General features: G+C 47.6%; 1 protein-coding gene and 1 long non-coding RNA gene across 2 annotated transcripts in view; one reads left to right on the forward strand and one right to left on the reverse strand.

Annotated features, from left to right (window-relative positions):
* The window catches only part of LOC119965295, a 51,021-nt gene extending 42,637 nt beyond the window's left edge, over positions 1–8,384 (reverse strand). The window contains exon 1 of the long non-coding RNA XR_005460485.1: positions 8,334–8,384. This is a non-coding gene — a long non-coding RNA (uncharacterized LOC119965295). The remainder of the gene's footprint in view (positions 1–8,333) is intronic.
* The window catches only part of sdc3 (syndecan 3), a 285,025-nt gene that overhangs the window by 88,478 nt on the left and 176,040 nt on the right, over positions 1–20,507 (forward strand). The window lies entirely within an intron of this gene.

Raw genomic sequence — 20,507 nt, forward strand, 5'->3', positions numbered from 1 at the left:
TTGTGCAGCTACAGATTTTCCTGCTGCCCAGGTCGACTCTACGATCAAGAAAGCACAACAGCACCTAAACCTCCTCAGGAAACTCAGGAAATTCGGCCTTGATATTTTGCCGCCACCAATGGTGAACCCCCACCAGTTATTAACTGTTGAAGCATTTGAAGATCAGATGCTGAAGTATTTCCCCCTTTTGCCCTCCCCTTTCGTGGGGAGAAATGAATGACTCTCCATTGCCATGTTTGCTTCTGTCCTAGTAGTTGATTCAATAAGGATTTTGTGACAACACTGCGGCTGCTCTCTCTGATGGTTGATGCAGGGAAAGTTTGAGATAGGAGAATGAGAACTGTGCGAATGTGTGCTCGCCTGATAAGGTTTACCACAAGGTTCAAGGGCTGCACAGATTAGATGTTTACTGGATTTGACTTAAAAGTAAAGCCAACTTACCTGGGCTCCTTCTGTTCACTTCAATCCATATTTAGCTTATGATTACATCCCTCAGAGAAAGCAAGGACTAGATTTTGGAATGTAAAACCACTTGTGTCACATATTCCATTAACAAAGCAAGCTGCAGTGCCGGTACAGTCAAGTTCAAATCTGTGGCTGTCGAGCTGACGTTTCACAGTAATAAACCGAGCTAAACCTTGCGAATGAACTCAGTCCTCAAGTCTGAACCACTGGGCAAATAGCCAGGCCCTAGAAGTGGTACACAGAATGCCAACAAAGCTGATGTCTTGTGTTAGAAGATGAAGTTATGAGGAAAGATTGTAAAAAATTATTCTTGGCGCTTTGAAGGAAGATTCATTTTTTAAAATTTAGAGTACCCAATTATTATTTTTTTCTCAATTAAGGGCAATTTAATCTGGCCAACCCACCGAACCTGCACGTCTATTGTTTGTGGGGGTGAAACCCATGTAGAAACGGCGAGAATGTGCAAACTGCACATGGACAGTAACCCGGGGCTGGGATCGATCCCGGGCCCTCAGCGCCGTAGGCAGTGGTGCTAACCACTGTGGCACCGTGCTGCCCTGCCTTGAAGGAAGATGATTGATAGACAAGATATCAATGACAGCATCAATTAATTTGAATAGCATGTTCAATTTTGCAAAGCACACTGAAGGGCATCACTGATACACTATCAAACTCTATTTGGCACAAGCTACATAAGGGGACACTAGGATAGGTGATCAAAACCTTAGTTAATGAGGTAGGTTTTGAGGAGCACCTTTAAAGGAGGAAAGAGAGAGAGAAGGAACAGTTAGAGAGGGAATTCCAGAACCCAGTGCCCAGGCCGTTACTGGCACAACCGTCAATGGTGGTCGCTTGATTCGATTAATTAAGTTGGAGAGATATCGTAAATCCAAAGGACTAATTCAAGAGAACCATTGGCTGCAGCACAAGAGGTCATATATAGTAACTAATCATCGGTTGGTTCAGGATTGATGTCAAAAAGCACTTCATCACACAAAGAATAACTAATGTTTGGTATGATGGGGGTTGGTAATCGTACCCCAGGATGTATCAGAGTCTCAGTGCGAATAGAGGGAGAGGTGTCCGGAAAAGGGAAGAGTTCCTCATGCTTTCCCCTTTCCTATTTTTTTGGGTTCCGTTGTATTGAAGGGAGTGTGTCCACCAGTAACAGCTTTGCTGCTTCCCCAATCCGGTTACAAAATCGTGCATTGACAAGAAATGATTATTAGGATTTATTAAACTGTGACTGCGGGGCAGCATGGTGGCCTAGTGGTTAGCACAACTGCCTCACGGCGCTGAGGTCCCAGGTTCGATCCCGGCTCTGGGTCACTGTCCGTGTGGAGTTTGCACATTCTCCCCGTGTCTGCGTGGGTTTCGCCCCCACAACCCAAAAATGTGCAGAGTAGGTGGATTGGCCAAGCTAAATTGCCCCTTAATTGGAAAAAATAATTGGGTAACCTAAATTTAAAAAAAAACTGTGACTGCGGCACTCATCCACTTTTTGTAAACTAAAGATTTAACAGAAGGAAAGATGGAGGAGCCGAAGTCATAATGAATTCCAATATTCTGCAGCTATTCAAATGATTTTATACAGTGGTATAAAATGCAAGTTGTCAATTATGAAGTAAGTGCCGTATCCCATGTACAAAGTGCATTGTGCCAAATGTATAGGAAACACCTAGCCTCCTGGGGATCCGTGACGTAATTATCATAAGCAGAGACAGATTCACTTGTGAATATTCTGCACACAAGTGTATTCATTTCTATACTGCATAATTATCCACTTTGCTCACTTGATAGCTCAAGTGTTGATTGCTGTTTGTAACGTACCTGTTCACATTGACTGTTTCCTGTGTCCTATAAACCATTACAGGCTGATTTGCTGGCATTGAGCCACACAGAGGTGCACACTTCTGTCCTGGGACAACATCCTGGAACTCCCTCCCTAACAGCACTAAGGATGGACCTACACTACATGGACTGCGCCACCACCTTCTCAAGGGCAATTAGGGATGGACAACAATTTCTGGCCTTGCCAGCAATGCCCACATCCCATGAAAGAATTTTTAAAAACACTGGTAGAAATGGTGTGCCAGGGAGCAGAAATGTGCCCTGATTTTTGCCTTGTTAAAAACTTTCTAATAATAGGGCGGCACGTGGCGCAGTGGTTAGCACTGGGACTGTGGCGCTGAGGACCCAGGTTCGAATCCCGGCCCTGGGTCACTGTCCGTGTGGAGTTTGCACATTCTCCACGTGTATGCGCGGGTTTCACCCCCACAACATAAAGATGTGCAGGTTAGGTGGATTGGCCACGCTAAATTGCCCCTCAATTGGAAAAACAAATAATTGGATCCTCTAAATTTAAAAAAAAACCTCCGTAATGATACTTAGGCTGGGGCTCTTCAAGCCCCAGCAGCAGTGAGCATCAGTGTGGACTGGATGGGAAAGCTTGCAGAGCGGCCAGAAGTCAGTTTTCTCGTCCTGCCCATGACGATGGCGGGCTCAGATAATGCTGGCCTTGAACTACAGGGTGCCATAACCCATGATGGTGGTGGCAGTGAGGACTGAGAGATGAATATGCACCAGAAAATACATCTGTGGAAGTTCTCACCTTCCAGATCTTTCCCACACAGTCCACGGCCCAGTTATTTGCTTCCCCACACATGGCTTCCCCACATTAATGCAACTGAGTCTGAAATAAGTGACCCTGACATGGAACCAAACAGCATCAGCCACTGACCATCAGCTTCAGTGACCTTGGAGGATGAATCAATGATGAATTAATGACTTTTATTTGTATGAATGGATAATTAATCGTGCTTATTAATTGTTAATTTCATGAAAACAAGAGCATTATAATCACAGTTTTATTTTTAGGAAAACCTGAGGATTTACTGGGTAGGCTTCACCATCTGATGACTATGTGATACAACTTAAATATCAGTGCAATGACTATTTGGAAAATACAAACATACAGAAAATAGAAAGCTACCGCCAGTTTCTCGGTGTTCGTAATTCATGGGATTCACTAAATACAAAGAAATGCACGAATGAGAATTCAGGCTTCCACATCACTTAGTGTAGAAATAAATTAGAAAGGTTTCTGATTACACCGAGAATGTTTCTAGACAGCATCATGATGGTAATATGTCTAAACTGGTAAACCAGATTCCGGCTCTGGGGACATGAGTTCAAATCCCACCACACAGCTTGGGGGAGGGGGGAATTTAAATTCAATTAATTAATACAAGACGAGTCCCATTTCTAATAATAATGAAACTACCAGTTTGTTTGATCCCATCTAGTTTCCAAATGGAATTCAGTGGTGGAAATCTGCCAACCTTACCTGGCTCTCTACATGTGACTGCAGGCCCACTGCCTCTGAAACGGCCTGGTGACACACTCAGTCCAAGATAATTAAAATCATGGAATCTGTACTGTGCAGAAGGAAGCCATTTGGTCCATCGAGTCCCCACCGATCCTCTGAAAGAGCTCCCTCCCTAGGCCCTATCCCTGTAACCCCACCTAACCTGCACATTAAGAGAGGGTACTAAATCCTGGCCCTGCCAGCCACACTCAAACCCCAAGAGAGAATATTTTTAACAATTCCAGAACTGGGCTCGGGAAAACTCGTCCATCCCCTGTGCTCTTCTTCAGAAGAGAGGTGACCGTTAACTTGATTAAAAAGACCCTCCACAGAAGCTGCAGATAATTATTCAAAAAGCATCAGTTCCCTGTCGCTTCACAGTTGGGAATTTTAATTTTAAGAATGGGATATATTTTGTAATCTCATAACATGTCAGAACTATGAGTTCTGAAGCTGAAGTGGTGTCAGTGTTTCGCATTTGGGATCTTGTGGTAGAAATGTGACTTTTCTTTCGTGTTGGAGATTTGAGGTTTTAGGGCCAGGGTGGCTTCAAAGTGAAAGATTAAGCATAAATATTCTGCTCCTCTTTTCTGTTGAAGTCCCGATCCTCTTTTCTCCACTTTACTGAAGTGATATTTCAGAAGTATTTTAAATACCATCACATGGCCTGAATTGTGGGTTAAGGTTTAAATTTACTTCAGCCAGTGCGGTTCCGCATTCCTCTGGCTCCAAGTAAATCAGTCCCTTTGTGTGCTTGGCTTGGGCCATTGCTGTCATTCAGCTGGTGGGATTCATTCTCGGTGTTTGATGTTTTTCTTTGGTGCAATTTATTCATGGATTAAATGCACCTCCAGAGCCAAATCAATCTAAACGTCTCATGGTGGCTTGCTCTGGAAGAGGCTTCTATAGCAACATTGCTATAAAATGTCACATCCCCTGGAGCCAGTTGGGCATATCTTTTGCAGCTTGCTTTAATCACAGTTTAATTTATAGGCTATACGGGTACCCCTTCCCCAATGATTCCAATCTTCCCCTCATGAACAAGATGTTCAAATTTGACGGATTTAAAAACAAGCTAAAATGGTCACATAGCAACGTGTCCACCCTCTCAGATGGATGTAACTGATCCCTAGGGTTGGCAACTATGATCAAATGTAATCTTGGTGGTTTTATTACATGATTTATCCCCACCATCCAGCCATTAGTCGACCAACACATCCACCCTTCTGACCCACTGCCTTCCTTCGCCAATAAGCAAAAAAGATTCATTATCTGTGCAGAGAGACCTGGGTGTGCTCGTGCATGTGTCGCAAAAAGTTGGTTTACAGGTGATTAAGAAGGCAAATGGAATTTTGTCCTTCTTTGCTAGGGGGATGGAATTTAAGACTAGGGAGGTTATGCTACATTTGTATAAGGTGTTAGTGAGGCCACACCTGGAGTATTGTGTTCAGTTTTGGTCTCCTTACCTGAGAAAGGACGTACTGGCGCTGGAGGGTGTGCAGAGGAGATTCACTAGGTTAATCCCAGAGCTGAAGGGGTTGGATTACGAGGAGTGGTTGAGTAGACTGGGACTGTACTCGTTGGAATTTAGAAGGATGAGGGGGGATCTTATAGAAACGTATAAAATTATGAAGGGAATAGATAGATGTGGGCAGGTTGTTTCCACTGGCGGGTGAAAGCAGAATTAGGGGGCATGGCCTCAAAATAAGGGGAAGTAGACTTAGGACTGAGTTTAGGAGGAACTTCTTCACCCAAAGGGTTGTGAATCTATGGAATTCCTTGCCTAGTGAAGCAGGTGAGGCTCCTTTATTAAATGTTTTTAAGATAAAGATAGACAGTTTTTTGAAGAATAAAGGGATTAAGGGTTATGGTGTTCGGGCCGGAAAGTGGAGCTGAGTCCACAAAAGATCAGCCATGATCTAATTGAATGGCGGAGCAGGCTCGAGGGGCCAGATGGCCTACTCCTGCTCCTAGTTCTTATGTTCTTCTTATGTTCTTATTCAATTGGATGATGCTTGACTGTCAGCAAACAGCCTTTTATTTTCCAATTTTCAATAGTTGTCTATCTGCAAAAGAGATATCTTGTTCAAAGACAATGACAAAAAAAACGTCCTTTTAATGTTCCGTTGCTTTGTCTCCAGAGCAGCACACAGCAGAGTCCTGGAGATTGATCATCAATTCCTGGTGAGTCAAGGCCAATCCTGGAGTATTGGAAACTATAATGACGTCAGGGTACATTTTGGGGACCCGCTGGGGAGTTCTCCCCAGTGTGCTCATCAATAATTAACCCATCAGTCAACATCACCAGAAACAGACTGGCTTGTCATTCTAACATTGCAGTTCCTGGGAGCTTGCTAATCATTAATTGGCTGCCACATTTCCTACAGTTCAACAGCTACTACTCTTCAGTGACTTGGGATTTCCTAAGGTTGTGAAAGTGCCATATAAAAGGAAGTTTTTTGTTTTAATTTAACCTGTGTACAGTGTTGGAAGAAATAATTCTCTTTGTCCGGAATTTTCCATTACTTGTGCAGGTTTCTACCATAACTTTTGTACAGAAAAAGATTCACTTCCTCTAGATTTCATGGAAAATATCCTCTAATTGGCCTCAGGATGTACCAGAGCAATTGACCTCTAACTAACCTTAGCTGTGTCTAATTACAGCAATATGCCAGACTGTAAAGGGACCAGGTTGCACATGGAGCCCTTTCAGTAACTAAGGGTGGAATTCTCCCATTTTGAAACTTAAGTGCTGTGGCGGGAGCGGGAATATGAAATATTTCCTGCTGTGGCGGCTGACAGAAAACACTCCAATCTTCTGGCCCCAACCTCATTAATTATGCACCCAGCTGTTTCCACCGTATTCAGTGGCAGGGCAGACCTGGATGGTACGTAGTCTGCCATTGTGTCCGGGTGCCATATTGAAAAGGTGCCCGACATCACTGACCTACTAAATAAGAAAGAAGGTGTACCTCCTGAAAATGAAAATAGATCATCAGGAGCACTCTTGAGGCCTGAAGATGAACCTCCTGAGAATAAAGATGTATCTCTAGGACTGGAAGGTCCACCTCCCTCCAGGACATTTGGCTGGATTCTCCATCGGCAGAGTCCTCCACTTTGCCGGCAGTGCACTCATGCCGCGGATTTCCCAACAGCTTGAGGGTGCCCACAATGGAAAATGCCATATGCCGGCTGCTGGGACAGAGGATCCCGCTGCTGGCGGGGGTGCGCCGCACCAGAAAGGTGTGTGGCGGGACGGAGAATCCCGCCCGTTGAATCTGGATAGTTCACCTGCAGATGCTTCCCCGATCCATTGATGTAGTGATCCAGGGTTGGAGGGCGGCCTCCATCCTGAACTTCAAAGGCAGAACATGCTTTGTTCAGATGCGTACCGACATCTGCACGGCACGTGGTACGAACGTGTTTCACGCCGGCATGTTGTACCCCTCCCCTCCCATTGTGGAGAATCTCGCATGGGGGGCAGTTGGGCCTGCATCTGCATCCTGTTAACGGGAAACAAATGAGGTTCACACTGAGCTTTGGTGGGTTTTCCAACCCTCCATGCTGGACACCAGTGGAAGATCCTGGCCAGTGTGAAACTGGTTTCTGTGCCTCTCGCCATATTCCTCCAGCATGCCCACCATCAAATATGCTGGCAGAGGCATGGTGCCAGGACTGGCAGAATCCGTGGAGAGTGAAACTCGAAAGCCTTCCTGGTGTTCCATTTTCTAAAAAACATGTATTTTATTACAAATATGTATCAAACCAGGTTACAGCAAATAAACACCCCGGGAAACATACTTCCCAAAAATTAACTATACAGTCTGTACAGATTTTCCCCCTTTGTCACCCCCCCTCCCCCGCGACGAACAGCCCCATAAACATGGTCACAAACACCCCCCATTTTTGCTTAAACCCCCCTGAAGAGCCCCTAAACTCATACTTTATCTTCTCTAATCGCTGGAAGTCGTATAGGTCACCCAAACAAGCCGCTACCCCCGGTGGTGATGCCGACCGCTACTCCAGCAAAATCCGTCGCCGTGCAATCAGAGAGGCGAAGGCCACGGCATCGGCCTTCCTCCTCCCCATGAGCTCCAGCTTCTCTGAAACCCCTCCTCCACTATCCTGGCTAAGACCGCGAACACTCCTGCCCTGAATCTTCCCAATTTTTTGCAACTCCAAAACATGTGCGTGTGATTCGCTGACCCCACACACACACACACCTCTCACACTCATGTGATACGCCCTGAAAGAATACACTCATTTTCGCCCGAGTCATTTACACCCTGTGCACCACCATAAACTGTATCAGGCTCATCCTTGCACAGGAGGAGGTCCCATTTACCCTACATAGCGCCTTACTCCATACTCCCCAATTGATCTCCCCTCTCAACTCTGCTTCCCATTTCTCCTTCCTGGTGTTTCATTGTTAGGCCTGGCTGCCATCGTAAAAAGAAATTCCCCTCCTGAAAAATAGTTTATAAGTTGACTCTTTGCTTACATTTTTGTGCGGCGCTCAGATGTTTCACATTCCCTATTATTTTAATCCAGGAACGATCAGAATCTATAAACACAGTTCTGAGAAAATTGGACTAGTTGCAGGCAACAGAAAGCTCAGTGCTGTATTAGGCAGGTTTTTGTTCAAGTTAAACTGGCAGACATCCCAAAGCAGTGTTCACACATCTAGACCAATCCATTAGACAACGAATTGGAGAAAAAAAAGCTCTGTGTGTTTCAAACAAAAGGGAAGCTGGAATCGATGACAGGCATATGGGCACACACTGGCGAGTGCAGAGCAGGTTTAGAGAGAGCCTCTTTCAATTGTGCAATCATCTCAAAGCCCAAGGTGTTTCTCCTTTGAATAATTGAATCTGTTGGCTTTTAATGTAAGATAATCGGGTCCTGTTCCATGGAGAGCATATGGTTTAGTATCCTCAACAATATGCATGTCAGTCTATTAATTACTCGTTTCCCTGGATCGGTCTAGCCAGTACAGTATAAATTTCATAACCAAAGCTCTGTGGTAATCTGAAACTTATTTTTAACCGTTGAACAGCCTTTCTCTCCTCTATTACCCAATAAAGTGTTCAAGTCTAGCAAACGCTGAATCGCTAGTTTGCCAAAGCTGGGGCGAAATTCTCCGACCCCCAGCAGGATCGGAGAATCGCCTGGGGCCGCCTAAAATCCCGCCCCCGCCGTGGCAGAGATTCTCCGTCACCCGGGAAGTGGCGGCGGCGGAATCTCGCCACTCCGATCGGAGAGACCCCTGCGGTGATTCTCCGGCCCGGATGGGCCGAATTCCCGACGCTGGGAGGCCTCTCCCGCCGCCGAGGTTTGAACCACCTCTGGAACGGCGGGATCAGCGGCGCGAGCGGGCCCCGGGGTACTGGGGGGGAGGGGCGGGGGGCGATCGAACCCCGGGGGGTGCCCCCATGGTGGCCTGGCCCGCGATCGGGCCCCCCCGCTCAGACTCCGGGCCAGTGCCCTGGGTGCACTATTTCTCCTTCCGCGGCCGCCATGGCGGAAGCGGAAGAGAACCCCACATCGTGCATGCGCCGGCAGTGACGTCAGCGGCCAGCTGCCGCTGACATCACTGCGGGCGCATGCGGTGACCGGCGAAAGCCTTTCGGCCAGCCCCACTGCCGGGGGCGCCGGTTTTTTGCGCCAGTCTTCTGGTGAAAACCGCTCCGGCGCGGGGCTGGTCCCCAAAGGTGGGGAGAATTCCCCACCTTTGGGGAGGCCCGACCCCTGAGTGGTTGGCGCTACTCCCCTACGCCGGCACCCTCCGTCACGCCGGGTAGGGGAGAATGTCGCCCCTGGAATGTGAACAGCCCCAACACTTAACACACAGTTTTTATCACGTGGGATTCTGAGCTTTCTTACTGGTGTTGTGCTGATTCCATTTCAAAATTTCTCCCTGAAGTTTGAAAATTGTTAACCGTGCCAAGGAAATGAAAAGCAACTTGTCAGCAATACTGTTGGCTACTTACTGAGAACAGGGCGACCCCACCTAACCGGCACATCTTTGCACTCCCATCAAAACCCATTTGGTTTTGAACACCTCGATTAATGTTCCCCTGAACCTTTTCCGCTCAAAACAATATAAACCCAGCTTGTCTAATCTCTCTGGGTAAGTAAGAAAGAACTTGCAATGGTATCGCACTGTTCACAGTCAAGACACCCAGGACTGCTTTATAGCTAATGAGGTATACTCTCGAGTGTCGTCACTGCTGCACTGTAGAAAGCAGCAATCAATTTTCACATAGTACCCAATTAATTTTTTCCAATTAAGGAGCAATTTAGTGTGACCAATCCACCTAGTCTGCACATCTTTTGGTTGTGGGGGTGAAACCCATGCAAACACAGGGAGAATGTGCAAACTCCACACAGACAGTGACCCAGAGCTGGGATCCAACCTGGGACCTCGGTGCCTTGAGGCAGCAATGCTAACCACTGTGCCACCTTGCTGCCCAATAATCTGTTTTATAGCGATGTTAAATTGAGGAATAATCATTGACCACCACACCAGTATTAACACCCTGCTCTTCTTCAAAATGATGCTATGGGATCTTCCACACCCACCTAAGGGGTGTTGCTTGTTGTGTTCTCTCTTTAATTGGCTCTGTTTATGGCGGTTAATTAGAATTAATATTCCTTAATTCTAATTACGTTTGCTCAAGAGTCGCCAGGTATCTTTCGATACTGCCACAAGGTTCAAAACCGAATACTGATCAAAGACTCGATACACCAGTTAGTAAGTTCGAAATCAATGCTCATTTATTTACACACACAGTTAATTATACTCATGCACAAACTCTACCAACTAAACTATCACTACTACTAAAGCCTATACTTAGCTTCGGGCGCCCACTCAGTCAGAGGAATAATGGCCATTGTCCGGTTCTGAGGCTGCTGGGGTTGAGCTGGTACGGAATAGTAGCTAGGAGCGTCTATCTCGTAGCGTGCGTTGACTTTGGACTTACTTGTTCTGGTGCAGCTGCTAGGCAGGTCTCTCGTCGCTGAGAGCCAAGGCCAAGAAGAACGATTCTCTCTTGGGGGCTTCTTCTTATACCCAAAGGGGGCTTTGCGTGCTTTTGGGCGGTCCTTGAACTTGGTCCCAATTAATTGGACCGTATCTTGATCATTGGTATCGATTTCCTCCAATAAAGGGGTGGGTGCCCTGATTGCTGGACAGGCCCTTGGTGGCCATTGGCCTGCTTTGTTCTAGTCTCCTCTGGCGCCTGGGTGTCTGCTTTAGTATCGTTTACCTAAATGTTACTCTTTTGTCCCTGGAGATGGCTCATTGGTATGGTAATAGTATCGGTCTTGTCTGGGAGCTATAACTCCAATCAACAGACAAACCTTGCACCTGCTTGCTTTCTCAGCATTGTCCATTTTTCCCTTCATTCTTTGTAAAGTGTCCATTTTGTAATCGGGACGTGGACACCCCAGGTGGCTACAGGGGGCAGTCAGGATCCCAGTTTAAAATTGAAAAGTCAAACCTTCTGAGAGGGCAGCAGTACTGTACTACCCGCCTCTGTGCACTGAGGTCTGTGCGATTTGAATCCATAATCTTCTGATTTAGAAATAAAAGTGCTTTAAGCCGCTGCAGTATTGCAACCTTGGTATCATTTGAGAAGATGTTCCCTGCACCTTCTTCAAGATCTCCTAATCTTTCCCTCAGGTTCTTATCCTAACCTCCAATCCTTCAAAATTAATTTACATCTCCATCAGCCCAACTAAATTGCCCTTAGTGTCCAAAAAATGTTAAGTGGGAGTTACTAGGTTGCGGAGAGAGGGTAGATACGTGGGCTTCAGTAGGGTGCTCTTTGTAAGGGCCGATGCAGACTTGATGGGCCGAATGGCCTCCTGCTGCACTGTAAATTCTATGAAATTCTATTAGCTGCTGGGCCAGCTATAAAACTGTGTAATTGTGGCTACCACATTACCATTGTATTAAAATATTCCAGTGTCTCCAATGAAGCACAGTGGACTGGATTTTCTGGTCGCGTTTGGCAATCGCTGGAGAATCCCTGCTCATGCCGGAATCGGGGGGCGGCGCCGTTTTTGCAATGATCCTCCCCCTTCAAAACGTCATACTCGTGGAGTACACCACACGCCGTGTGTACCGCCTCAAGATGTCATGTGAGACCCTCCCCCGATGGGCTGAGTCCCCGATGGCATGGGACACGTGCTCACACCGTTCGAGGAACTTGCGTGGCGGCTGCGGACTGTGTCCAGCGTCGGCACAGTCTGGGGGAGGGGGAGCTGTTTCACTGGCAGGGGGCATTCATCGGCGGCTGGGGGCACTGGTGGGGGGGTGGCGAGGGGGGTTCCAGGGGGACAGTTTTTGGCAGGCCGCCGCAGGGGGCTTTATGCTGCGCAGCTTTACACTGCGTGGTTGCTAGCCCCCCACCGGACGGAGGATCGGTGCGGGGGTAGCGCCGACTTACTAGTCATAAGACCAGACCGATCCTGCGGACATAGCCAAGGATCGGAGAATCGAGCCCAAAGTCTTCAAAGTTGACTTTGTATTAAAATGTGACAAATTCTGATATTAATGTTTCTTAGTCGTTAAAGTTTGTGAACACCAACCATCATTCCCTTGCACGAAGCCTCATGCCAATAACTTCAACATCGAATGAAACTATAATTACAATCAGGGAATACAGCCCAACATGTGCTTTTTAGTGTATCTTCACAACACACACACACACACACTTTTTCCTATTAGGTAATAATAGAGGAGGTGGTGGAAGGATTCCTGAGCTGATTATCAGCCCGTTGAACTGCGTTATGAATGTGCCGTCCATGAAGCAATGAAGCATCATATTGGCTGATCTCCTGCCGTTCGACTCAAACCTGGAGCTTCTGGTCCAGAGGTAGTGCGCGACCCACTGCACCACAAGAACTCTACCCAGCCAAACTTGTAAGAACGGAAGATCCTTTTTGTTTCAGTTCCACTCAATGTGTTACGGAGATAGCAGCAGCAGGCCTAAATTCTTAAAGATATGCCTTTTCGGCTATTTCTTAAAATACCATGGATGAATTAATCTTTTAGCACTCGCCAAGTAACTGTTAACATCTGGACTGTATTCCAGCCTGATTCCTTGCACTGGGCAACATGTTTCAAAGGATCAGGCTGCAGGGCATCATATTGGCTGATCGCCTGTGACGTTGCTTATGTTGAGTCACTTGGATGCAGTTTTATAATCATCGGGCAGGCGATGGGGAGGGAAATTACAGGATGTGTGACACTTGCAAGGCTTTTAATATACATGTAAAGCGACAAGACATTTGCATCCTTGTCTCTATTGCTTAATTATATAGAATTCATAACACATAAACTGACCATTTGGTCCATCTGGGCTTTACTGGTGTTTATGCTGTATGTGTGCACTTTCCTATCTGACTTCACCTAACCCTATATCTCTTAAGGGATGCCGAGGTCAAGTAACTGCCTGACAATCGATTTGATTTGGAAGGTTTCTCTCCGCTGTGTGGGCGTCCTATGTTTAAGTGAATATGAGGCTCACCAGAGTTTCGAGTGAGGATTTTGAAATGGCTTGACTCCATTGGATGGAACCAGACAGGGGAAGAAGCAGAAATTTTGATCATTATGTCTCCTGATTGGTAAGTGTTCAGGTGCACCATCTCTCCAGCAGAATGGTCGAGAAAGGTGACTGCTTTAATTGGAGGTAATTATTTTGTTCAGAACAAGGGCCAGGGAAGTGGGCTGATTTCCTGCCTCTAATTGTTGTACAGCGACCTATGTTTGAAATAGCAGATTGGCTGCATCCAGCTTAGACGTGAGGTTGCTTGATGGGCAGCAGAAGGCTGTGGAGGCCAAATCACTGAGTGTCTTTAAGACAGAGAGAGATAGGTTCTTGATTAATAAGGGGATCAGGGTTATGAGGAGAAGGCAGGAGAATGGGGATGAGAAAAATATCAGCCATGATTGAATGGTGGAGCAGACTCGATGGGCCGAGTGGCCTAATTCTATGTCTAATGGTCTCTGGTACCTGTGGAAATGAGACAATAGAGGGAAGAACAATATGAGGAGGGTGGGAATTGGGATTTGAGCTCTCATTTAATCCCAACAGAAACTTAAACTGTTGTCCCATGGAGGGAATAACCAGTTTATTATTTCAGTACCTTTTGAAAAACTGTGTCTAACACCTCACAGATGTCATTGTTGTTCCTGATTTGTCTAACACATGGTGATAATTCCCGTTGTTAATAATTCTGACTACAGGGAGTCAGTGTGAGAAAATTGTGCATTGCCCTTCAACCCTACTCGCACATAAACTTACTCTCCACCTCTCTCTATGTGTCCCTCTCCATCTGGCTCTCCCAAACACTGAATTTTATTTTTGACATAAATCCAACACGGTGTGGATCGAAATTCTTATTAAAATATAGAAATAAAATAATTTAAAAATCTCTGGAACTAACGAATCCATTGAATCCTTCATTTACCTAAGAAACAATCTTGTTAAAGTAATACTTCTTGTTCCTTAGTTTATCCAAGTCACTTGATCACCATCAGGAGTGGGTACACTAGCCCTAAAGATGGTTCCCCTCTCGCCACCCACCCTGCTCTTCTCCACCACCCCTACTCAAACCCTTTTTTTTTGGAATAATTTTTATTCAAGTTTTCAACAACAAATTTTTATCACAACAGAGAAAAACAGTAACCCCTCCCCTCCAATACAAAAACAATAAATTAACAAGAAAACAAAAATAAGCGTAAAACCATGCGAACAAACCCCCATAACGAACCCGTAGCACCCCCCCCCCCGGCTACCTTCCCCCGATTCCCGTCCATTTTCCCCTGATTCTTGGCCACCCGACTATTCTTCCTCTTGTTCGTTGGCCACAAACAGGTCCCGGAACAATTGCATGAATGGCTCCCACGTTCTGTGGAAGCCGTCGTCTGACCCTCGGATGGCGAATTTGATTTTCTCCATTTGGAGAGATTCCGAGAGGTCGGACAGCCAGTCTGCAGCTCTGGGCGGTGCTGCTGACCGCCAGCCAAACAGGATTCTACGGCGGGCGATCAGGGAGGCAAAGGCAAGGGCGTCCGCCCTCCTCCCCAGGAATAGATCTGGCTGGTCTGAAACCCCGAAGACCGCCACTATCGGGCATGGCTCCACCCTCATCCCCACCACTTTGGACATAGCCTCGAAGAAGGCTGTCCAGTACTCCACAAGTCTGGGGCAAGACCAGGACATGTGGGCGTGGTTGGCCGGGCCTCTTTGGTACCGTTCACATCTGTCCTCCACCTCCGGGAAGAACCTACTCATACGGTTTCTTGTTAAGTGGGCTCTATGTACCACTTTTAGTTGCGTCAGGCTGAGCCTTGCGCACGTGGAGGTGGAGTTGACCTTATGCAGTGCTTCACTCCAGAGTCCCCACCCTATCTCAATCCCCAGGTCATCCTCCCATTTCTTTCTTGTTGCGTCCATTACGGTGTCGTCCCTTTCTACCAGTTGGTCATACATGTCGCTACAGTTCCCTTTCTCTAGGATATTTGCGTCCAGTAGGTCTTCCAGTAGTGTCTGGCGGTTGTGGGTACGTCCTTGTCTCCTTTCGTAAGAAGTTTTTGAGCTGCAGGTACCGTAGCTCGTTCCCCCCGGCTAGTCAAAATTTCTCTGTCAGTTCGTCCAGTGTTGCGATCCTGTCGTCCATGTATAGGTCCCTGACTGTCAGTGTCCCCCCGTCCTGCCTCCACCTTTTGAAGGTGGCGTCAGTCAGTGCTGGTGTGAACCTATGGTTGTTGCAGATGGGAGCCTTGTCCGATATTTTGGTCAGGCCAAATTGCTGCCGCAGTTGGTTGCTGGATTGGAGGGTGGCTGTCACCACTGGGCTGCTGGAGTGTTTTTTGGGTGGGGATGGGAGTGCTGCCGTGGCGAGGGCCCGGAGGGAGGTCCCCATGCAGGAGGCCTCCTCTGCACGCACCCACTCGGCTCCTGGATCCATCCCCTTACTCGCTCGGCTGTTGCCGCCCAGTGGTAGAATTGTAGGTTCGGGAGGGCTAGCCCCCCCCCCCCCCCCCCCCCCCCCCCGGATTTTGTTTTTTGTAGGACCTTCTTTGGGATCCTAGCATTTTTACCCCCCCCCATACGAACGCCATGATAAGTTTGTGCAGCGCTTTGAAAAAGGCCTTGGGGATGTAGATCGGAATGGATCTAAACAGGAAGAGGAACCTGGGCAGTACGTTCATTTTGATCGTCTGGACTCTCCCCGCGAGGGAGAGTGGGAGTGTGTTCCATCTTTGCAGGTCCTTTTTTACTTCCTCCGTCAGGCTGGTGAGGTTCCATTTGTGGATCCCTTTCCAGTCATGGGCTATTTGGATCCCCAGGTAGCGGAATTTGTGTCGGGCTTGTTTGAAGCCCCTTTAGTGCTGCTGCCCCCCCCCCCCCCCCCCCCCCCCCCCCCCCTTGCGGGTGTATTGGGAAGATCTCGCTTTTGCTCATGTTGAGTTTGTAGCCCGAGAAGGCTCCAAACTCTTTCAGGAGTGCGATGATTCCGTCCATGCTGCTTTGTGGGTCCGAGATGTAGAGGAGCAGATCATCTGCATAGAGTGAGACTCTGTGCTCTCTGCCTCCCCTTCGGATCCCCCTCCAATTTTTTGCCGCCCTGAGCGCGATTGCTAGCGGTTCGAGTGCTAGTGCGAACAGCAGCGGGGACAGTGGGCATCCTTGTCTGGTGCCCCGTGCAGCTGGAAGTATTGGGAGTTGGTATTGTTGGTCCGTACGCTCGCCATGGGAGCGTTGTATAGGAGCTTTACCCAAGCGGTGAACCCTGTTCCAAGCCCGAACCACTCCAGTACCTCTATGAGGTATTTCCATTCGACTCTGTCGAAGGCCTTTTCTGTGTCCAGGGAGATGATCACCTCTTGTGTTCTCTCCCCGGAGGGGGTCATTATCACGTTCAGCAGGCGCCTGATGTTCGAGGTAAGCTGTCTACCTTTGACGAAGCCTGTCTGGTCCTCTGTGATCACCTCAGGTACACAGTCTTCTAGCCTTTTGGCTAGGACTTTGGCCAGTATTTTGGTGTCTGCGTTCAGCAGAGATATGGGTCTGTATGACCCACATTCCGTTGGGTCTTTGTCTTTCTTAGGTATCAGTGAGATTGAGGCCTGTGATAACATGGGTGGCAGTGTGCCCCTAACTAGCGAGTCTGTGAACATCTCCCGTAGGTGCGGGGCCAGCGCTTTAGAATTTAGAATTTAGAACAGTACAGCACAGAACAGGCCCTTCGGCCCTCGATGTTGTGCCGAGCAATGATCACCCTACTCAAACTCACGTATCCACCCTATACCCGTAACCCAACAACTCCCCCTTAACCTTACTTTTTAGGACACTACGGGCAATTTAGCATGGCCAATCCACCTAACCCGCACATCTTTGGACTGTGGGAGGAAACCGGAGCACCAGGAGGAAACCCACTTTTTTGTAGAAGTCCGCCGGGAATCCGTCCGGTCCCGGCGCCTTCCCCGTCTGCATGACAGCTAATGCTGTCCATGATCTCTCCCAGTGCTAGTGGTGCTTCCATATCCCGCTTTCTGCCCTCTCCCACGACTGGAATGTCCAGTCCATCAAGAAACCGGTTCATCCCAGCCTTCCCCGTTGGGGGCTCTGAGGTGTACAGCTCTTGGTAGAAGGCCTTGAAGGTTTTGTTAATCCTCTCTGGTTCTGTTTCCAGCGTGCCACCCCTACTCAAACCCAGGTGAGGTCAGTTGTCTCAACCCAGACCAAGTGACAAATCAGGGATCATCCTGAGCACAGTACATAACTACTTGCTGCCTTCAGGTGGGAACAGCGGAAATGCTCTGACTCCATTGCCATGGGTTCTGTCTTATTACAGAAATGCAGTTGAAGTTATGTTAACTACAGAACCATTTTTCACACCTCCCGGCCAATCTTTACAAAGGAGTTCCCCATGGGATCAGGGTCAATAAAAAAGATTTATATTTATGTAGCGCTTTTCACAACCTCAGGTCGTTCAAAAGTGCTTTACAGCCAAGGAAGTGCTTTTGAAATGTAGTCACTGTTGTAATGGAGGAAAGCCATTTTTGTGCAGAGCAAGCTCCAACAAACAGCAATGTCTTAATGACCAGATGATCTGTTTGCAATGTTGACTAAGGGACACTGGCGAGGACTCTCCTGCTCTTCTTCCAAAGAGTGCAATGGGGGCTGGGATTCTATGACCCCGCGCCTGGTCGGGGGCCATTGAAAGCGGCCCCCCTGGCGATTCTCCGGGCCCCGACGGGTTGAGTGACCGCCGAGTCCTGCCGGCGTGGGTTACTCAGGTCCCACACGACGAGACCTGGAAGGTGTGTCTGCGGGGGCCTTTCTGGAGGGGGTGGGGGTGGGGGGGTATCCGACCCCGGGGGGGCACCAACGGTGGCCTGGCCCGCAATCAGGGCCTACCGATCGGCGGGCGGGCTGGTTCCGTGGGGGCCTATGTTCCTCCTCGCTGGGTCCGCCATATTGCCCGGAGGCCGGTGCGGAGACGGGAACGCTCGCACATGCGCAGAATTACGACGGCTGTTTCACGCATGCACGAACTCGTGCCGGCTGTTCCGCGTCTGCTGGAACTGTGGGGACCACTCTGGTGCTGATCTAGCCCCCTAGGAAAGGGAGCATTCCTCAATATTGGGGACCATTGACCGGTTGGCGCCGGTTTTCACGCCGATGTTGGAACTTGGCCGCAAGATTGGAGAATCTTGGCGGTCTTTTACATCAACTCCTTTTCCACCTGATATTAAAAAAAACAAGTCAACTGCCAGTGTAAAATTCCTAGAGGGATAGAATTGAAAAATAAAGAAGTTATACTAAACTTGTATTGAACCTTGCTCAGACTACACCTGGATGACTATGTACTCGGGTCACCATATTATAAAAATTATGTTGAGGCTCTGAAGAAGATGCAAGAATGATTTACAAGTAAGATACCAAAAATGAAGAGGTATACATAGCAAGAGAGAATGCACAGGCTGGATCTCTTTTCTCTCAAAAGGAGAAGACTGAAGGATGACCTAAGAGAGGTCTTTATAATTATGAAAGGTTTTGATCGCCTGAATGTTCCCTCTTGTGAGAAAAAGCATAACTGAAGACCACCAATATAAGATCATCAACAGGAAACCCGATAGAGACGTGAGTGGCAAGAATGTGGAATTTGTTGCCACAGGGAGTGGTTGAAGTGGAAAGTCTAATTGCATTTAAGGGGAAGCTAGGTAAGCATATTATAGAGAGGGGGATAAAGGGGTATAAGAACATAAGAACATAAGAACTAGGAGCAGGAGTAGGCCATCTGGCCCCTCGAGCCTGCTCCGCCATTCAATGAGATCATGGCTGATCTTTTGTGGACTCAGCTCCACTTTCCGGCCCGAACACCATAACCCTTAATCCCTTTATTCTTCAAAAAACTATCTATCTTTACCTTAAAAACATGTAATGAAGGAGCCTCAACTGCTTCACTGGGCAAGGAATTCCATAGATTCACAACCCTTTGGGTGAAGAAGTTCCTCCTATGATGATGCCGTTAAATGAGGAAAGACAGAAGGAGGCTTGAATCGAGCATGAACACTGGCATGGACTGATTAGGCTGAATGTTTCTGTGCTGTATATCCTGTACAATCCAATGTGGAAAGAGATGATGAATGTGCATGAATTGGTTTATCATGAGGGAGAGTTGCTCACCGACAGCCACATTCTCTCCCCCTGACCTAGCTTAGGTCCAGTGGCAAGCCAAATCTAGATGCTGTAGATGGATCGGGAGCCAGTGGCTGACCGGGATGTCTTGTCGATCTCGACGTAGTCCATGACGTGCTAACCTGCCTTCAAGACTATTGGATATTAAGCTGGTCCCGTTCGCCCAGTCCACTGGAATCAGTCTTTGCCTGCCGGGATAGACAAATCCTCTGCACATAAAGTACAGAGGTGGCTGCAGTGTCCAATAACAATTAAATTAAAACTGGAAATAGCAGGATTAATAGGAACATGGCAGCTTGAGTTGTGTCTGGTGCAGGCAAGATGCTGGAGTCAGAATGGTGCCGTTTGATATTCTGACATCCTTTAGGGCTGATTTCAGGAGATTCAATTGACCAGATTGCAGTGAAAATTCTAATATTCTTTCTTGTATCCAATTTAAATAAATATCCCCAATGTCATGGATTGCTAACATACGCCACACTTTGCTGGGCCCTGAAACTGATTATTTGTTTATCTCATCTTGGGATGTGACCATTATTGTCAAGGCTGGCATTTATTACCCATCCCCAGTTATAAACGAGCTGCCTGCTGGTCCAATTCAGAAGGTAGTTAAGAGAGTACCCCATTGGGACTGGAGTTGCATATAGGCCAAGACCAAACCACTCCACACGCACCAAGTATCTTTGAGGGGCTGGAAGAAAGAGTCGGATTTGCACATTTATACCAAATTTGCTCCTCCGTAGCATTCCCCTGGTGTTATGTACAGGGACTGGCCAATGCTGGGCAGTTTTCAAATTTATTTCCCCATGTAAAGTAGTTCCAGATGATCATAGGCTGCTTTCCCCTTTGAGGAGGAGAGCTGGCTGGTGGTGATTTAACCTGAGGATCACCACACCTCAGTTGACGGGCAAGGTTGAGAAGACAGGGCCTTCATGAATAACTTCAGCTGGTAA

Source organism: Scyliorhinus canicula, chromosome 1, assembly GCF_902713615.1.
Source record: "Scyliorhinus canicula chromosome 1, sScyCan1.1, whole genome shotgun sequence".
Classification (NCBI taxonomy): domain Eukaryota; kingdom Metazoa; phylum Chordata; class Chondrichthyes; order Carcharhiniformes; family Scyliorhinidae; genus Scyliorhinus; species Scyliorhinus canicula.